The sequence below is a fragment of the Cebus imitator genome, unplaced genomic scaffold (genome assembly GCF_001604975.1).
Source record: "Cebus imitator isolate Cc_AM_T3 unplaced genomic scaffold, Cebus_imitator-1.0 Scaffold78, whole genome shotgun sequence".
NCBI classification, from domain to species: Eukaryota; Metazoa; Chordata; class Mammalia; order Primates; family Cebidae; genus Cebus; species Cebus imitator.
Window position 1 is genome coordinate 3838051 of NW_016107393.1, and position 6066 is coordinate 3844116.

The following is a 6066-nucleotide window of genomic DNA, read 5'->3' on the forward strand; positions in this document are numbered from 1 at the left end:
AAACTGCCGCAACACAGTTTCTATCACCTTTTCAGAGACGGCGGCCATGCAAACCAGGACATGGTTCAAAGTGAAAAAGAGTATGGTTAATAATCACACCAGAACACCACATATAAGATGCAAGAAGGGCAAGTCAGGCATTCTGTACATTGCTTCTCCCTTCAATTTGGAAAACTCACTGCAATAGGGTTTTGCAATGATTGTTTTGCAAGACAGCTAGGAGGAAAGCCTGTGTGCTCTGGAAAATGCATATCTTGTGTGTTTACCCTTCTAAAGGTAACAATACTTTGAAACAGGTGAACTGCAGAAAGTTAACACAGACTTCTTTTTTTACCATGTTTACCTTTTTAAGAATTTTATGCATTTCCTAGGGCATACACGCAAAATCCTTCACATTTCCCCCTTTTAAAAGAGAGATTTCTCAAACTTATACCTGCAACTCCAACCCTATCATTTTTTCTCTATGAAATCAATTTTTTACTTTTAAAGCGGTAAAATACAAATATAAAAATGACCGTCTTAATCACGTTAAGTACACAGTTCAGTAGTGTTAAGTATAATCACTCTGTTTTGCAACAAAGCTCTGGAATTCTTGCAACCCAAGCTCTGTACCCACTAAATACAATTTTTAGTAAGCTGGAGTATATTAAAGTAAAAGCAAAGTACTGCCTACATATGAATGTTTTAGGGGGTTGCTTGACTAGTTGCCGGCTTGGGTTTCACTTGTACATTCAGCTCGTCATCGTGCCGCAAGGTTGAATGGACAGTGCAATTCATCAATGGCTGAAGGGGGTGGAAGTTGTCCACCATTCTTTTCTCTTTCACCCCCTCAGAAATGAAAAGCAGGGTCCAAAATTGCTCTAGCTGATCATGATCAACCTCTACTGGTTGCTTCTTAATGATCCAGGTGACAGACTCGGAGAGGGGTGAGGTAGTCAGAGATCCTGAGTAGGTCCAGTAATCCAGGCAGGTAGGTATCAGGCATGCAGGGTCAAATGACCCAAATTCCACAAGGATGTCCTTGTGCTTAATTGTTAGCAAAGTATCCACTAATTTCTGTAGCTCTTTATGATGTTTGCCTAGCTTTACAAACACTCCTATCATGACCAAACCATTTTCTTCCAGTGCTACATCCTCAAAGTTTTCAAATTTGACACATTCCAATGCACTAAGTGCAGCTCTGGGAAGCATTTGATGTCCATGGTGTGCTCGGAGCCCCAGGCATCGATGGCCTCCCAGCAAAAATGGAACTGCTTCAATCAGTAGTTGTGCTCCAGAGGTCTTCCCTTGATCACTGATTTATCTGTAGAATTTTCAAATTCCACAAGGAAAGAGTACCCATTATTCCAGATGTGGAGGCAGGTGGCTGGGTCATAAGAGATGGTGAGCGGCTTGAAACCCGGATCATAAACACTCCCTCCATCCAATGGTGATGGGTGACTTGTCGAGCACCCCCAGGAGCCAGGTTTATGCTTCCCCAGAGTGGATGCAAGGCTCAATAAAATAAAACACCTAAAACGTCACTGCATGAGTCTCAGGGCTGCAGGGCCTTGCTGGCATGAATCTCAGAATCTGGAACTTTCTCCACAGCATTTTGCCTGGAAATGCTTGAAGAATGACCCTCAGGGTGTTCATCGCCACATCTTTGGCTTGAAATCTTGATCAGTTCCCAGTTAACTTGCAGAACCTAATTACCTACTATCTACCTCTTAATAGACTTCTTTGATTTCATTTAGGTCTTGGAGACAAGAACTATATGTCATAGGCTAGCCTTGTCTAATTTATTTAATCATATAAAATACATGTTCTCATTTTCAAGTGAGTAAAGTGCTGAGAAAATAATGTTAACTGTTGCATATAGCAAAAGTGTAGATGCTAAGAGCCAACATAATTTAAGTAAATGGATACGTTTATGTAGCAGAAAACTAATGCTTTCTGACAGTTGCTCTGGCCTTTATTTTAACCTCTACTTTTTTCCATTATAAACCAAAAGTAGACTATCTAAGCTGCCCTGAAGGGATACTAAAGATGTATTATGAGTATCAATCCCTAGAAATAGAAAAACTCAAGTTCAATCTTGATAATAAATTTTGGCACTCTTGCTGTTGCTCGAATACAATTTTATACTTGTCATAACCTTTGGATCTTCACCCAAAGATACATCAAAGGGTCAATATTTTAACATAGCATAGCACATTTTAGGCTTTGAACATATGAAATATAAAAGTGAAATATGCCATTACTTTAAGTTTTGGTAATGCGATGTACTGAAAACAATGACACTAGCCCTAAGAAGGACACCTGTGCCTTGTCTCCTCCCTTTGACCTACTGATCTTGTAACCTTGGGCAATGTAACTTCTCTGGTTCTTAGTTGACTCTGATGATAAAAATGACTACATGAATGTAGAAACTGGAACAGATGACTTCACTAGCCCTGAGATCTATGATGATGATAATGTATTAATGATTTTAATCAATGGCTTGGGGGCTGTTGGAGTAAAAATCAACACTATGAAAATGTTTAATACCCTTCCATCAGCAGCACTAAAATATCATCATGAGGTTATATTCTTCTGTGTGAAGCTAATTCATTTAACAAGAACTTATTAACCATCTACAATATTCTGAGTGTTCTCTGAGAGTAAGAGTCAATGGAGGATAGAAAAGGGATGGGAAGATGAATAACTCATGATGTCTGCTCCAGAGAGTGTTTTTAATTTAGAGAGCAAGTAGACACACTAACAAATAATTACAGAAGAGTGTGATAAATATGATAATTATCATTTGTGCAGAGAACTATGGGAGTTAAGTGGAACACAGAGGGTTCTGAGATAGGTTGTGGACCAACATTATAAACTTTTAGGCAATTGATATTGCAGTATGGTAGGATGAATGTGTTGCCAGCCAGTACACCTAGGTTCTGTTTTTACCGGTTTTATTTTTTTTGCTGTTACTACCTGTTCAAAATGTAGCCTGGAGCAAATCACTTTAATCTCATCTGGAAAATTGTGGTAAGGCAGTTTCAAATTCTATTAAAGCTCTAAGCCCAATAACTCTCTGGCAGGCATGCTATCTTAGTCCATTTGTGCTGCCGTTACAAAATACCACAGACTGAGTAATTTATAAAGAAGAGAAATTGATTTTCTCATAGTTCTGGAGACTGGTAAGTCCACTATCAAGGCACTAGTAGGTTCAGTGTCTGGTGAAGGCTGCTCTCTGCTTTCAAGATGGTGCCTTGATGCTGCATCCTCCAGAGGGGAGGAATACTGCTCTCACATGGTGGAAGGCGGAGGGCAAAAGGGACAAACTTTCTCCAGGTACTTTTAAAAGGGCACCTAATACCATTCACAAAGTCTGAAGCCCTCATGATTTAACCCCCTCTTAAAGCCTCTACCTCTTACTACTAACATATTGGCCATTAACTCTTAATGCTTGAATTTTGCAAGATGCACATTCAAATCACAGCACATGTCAAATGTCTATCTGATATTCACACTACCTTTCTTAAAAAATGTAATCTCAATTTTATTTGGGGTTACATTATGCTCTGATAAAAAACATGGTTTGCCTGGAACTTTAGTTTCTAGGGGTGGCCATGAAAAAATAAAACGCTTTGCTTTCCTGACAAATGCACTACATTGCACTTCCTTACTCCTGCCCAGAATACTGTAACAGTACAATGAATACAAATGCCACAGTTAGGATGGGAGTGTAGGGAACTAAACGAAACTTCAGTCCCTTACCAGCACTAGCTCAAGAAAACCTACTTCCAGACTTGTTACCTGAGAAATAGGTGTATTCTGGTTTCTGCCACAAGTAGCTAAACTTAATACAAATGAATATAGATCCTAAGCTTTAATATTAAAAGATAGTATTTTCTGAATTAAACTGGGCTAAATTATAGTTCAGCATGAAATAGTTCTTTGTATCAATATCTGAGTGTGTGTGTGATATATATATGAGGATGTGGGAATATGCATGTGCATGTCACGTAGATGCTATACAAATTGTTAGTCAATGACTTCCAGGTTTATAGCCTCATTCAAGTCTCCTGACCTCCAAGCCAACTGCCATTCTAACATTTTTTGTTGAATATCTTAAAGGTGTCTCTACATAAAAACCCAAACCAAACACATTAAAGTACACATGCACACCCCAAACCTAAATGTTCATCCAATATTTGCTATTTTCAGATTGGCATTTCCGTGCAATCAGATACTTAGGCTGGACAACTGAGAGTTAGTTACCTGCGATACTCTCTGCTTGTACACGTTACAGCCAAAATTTTCTAACATTCTCCCAGTGTACTTGTTGTTTAGTTTCTTTGTGATCAGTTTTCTTATTTGTAAAATTGACATAAAACTATTATCTACTACAAGATTATTTTGTAGATTTATTAGTTAATATATCTAAAATATCAGAACAATGCCTAACCATTTTGTGCCCCTGTAACAGAAGACCTGAAACTGCATAATTTATAGCAAACATAAATTTATTTCTCACATTTCTGGAGGCTGGCAAGTACAACACCAAGGTGCCAGAATCTGGTGAGGGCCTTTTGGCTGTGTCTTAATGTGGCTGAAGGCATCACATGGAAGAATGGCCAAGAGAGAAGGTGAGAGAGAGAGCAAGTGGGAGATCCTACTCCCCTGATAGTGGTGTTAGTCACTTCATGAGAACGGAGCCTTTATGACCTAACCACCTCCTAAAGGTCCTATCTCCCGATACTATCAATGGGAATTTTTAAATTTTAACATGAGTTTGGAGGGAACAATCATTCAAACTATAGCACATGCTAAATGTTCAATAAATATTTTTTATTATTTTTGAAATAGAAATATGAGTCATAGCTGTGCTAAAATTATGCAACTTGATATTAGGTAAATGAGTGTAGATGTATAATTTTTATTTTAATTTGCTTCAATATTTGCTTTGGGTGTGATGAAATAATCAGATCCTTTATATGTACTTTGATTTATAGCTTGGAAGTAAGCAGAAAAATGAATCTAAACTTTAACTCATGCAACAAATATTTAGAAAGCACTTTTGATAGGCCAGGTACTCGTTTCAGTATTAAATATGTGGTAGTAAAATGAAAAGTACTTATGCTAATAGAACTTTAAATTCTAGTCACATTCCTCATCAGTGAAATAAAATGATTGGGATGGATTGGCAATAGGTGATAACTAATTCCTCACCACTGTAAGCATATGTGAGGCTATGGTTATGTGAAGTGTCATGCTGTAATATGAGGAGGAAGACTCAAAACTGGAACATGTGGCCACAATTTGACATGCAGTAGAGGACCAAGACAAAGTTTTAATCGGCACAAGAAGAGTTAGACTAAGAAAGAAGTTTAATTGGGAAGCATTATGTAGAACAAATTGAATTTAGGATTTTTATAGACAGAAATATCACCCACCCAAGGACAGGAAATGGTGATCACTGGTGTGGCTGGAAGAGGTGAGAACATTTAACACTCTTGGAAACTATACAAAGATGTAGTTCATGGTATAACATGTGGGTGAAACAGGCAACCTTTCTAGATCTGGGATTGATTTAGTTTTTTATTTTTATAAAGGCTGTGTGAATATTTATGTATATAAACAGAAAGATGTGTATTATTAAATAACTTTCATGTTAGGAGCTCGAGGAGAAGGTGGCATGGAATCATGAGAATTAAGCATGAGATTATCTTTTTTATTCCGTGACCCAGGACCAGGTGGGAAGGCAAGAAACAACATCTATACTAGGACATAAATCGTACCTGGAAGCTGGCTCACCAAGCATTGGGCTCAGTGTGTACCAAGTTACTATACATAGTCCCCTGTGAAACACCTGGCCTTCCTGCACTATATTTGCTTGGGAAGACTGCCCAGGTTGCAAAAGCAGTGCTATGGAAGCAACCATATCATTGCAGTCAAGGTGGAAACTCCTCCTCTGACAGAGGCTGCTTTCCTCAGATTTTTAGGACTAAGAAACCAACCCTGGGCCAGGCACAGTAGTTCACCCCTCTTATCCCAGCACTTTTGGAAGCTGAGGTGGGAGGGTCAACTTGAGGCCAG

General features: G+C 38.5%; 1 pseudogene; it reads right to left on the reverse strand.

Annotated features, from left to right (window-relative positions):
• Positions 1–684: 684 nt before the first annotated feature.
• LOC108307311 lies at positions 685–1635 on the reverse strand (annotated as a pseudogene).
• Positions 1636–6066: the final 4431 nt, after the last annotated feature.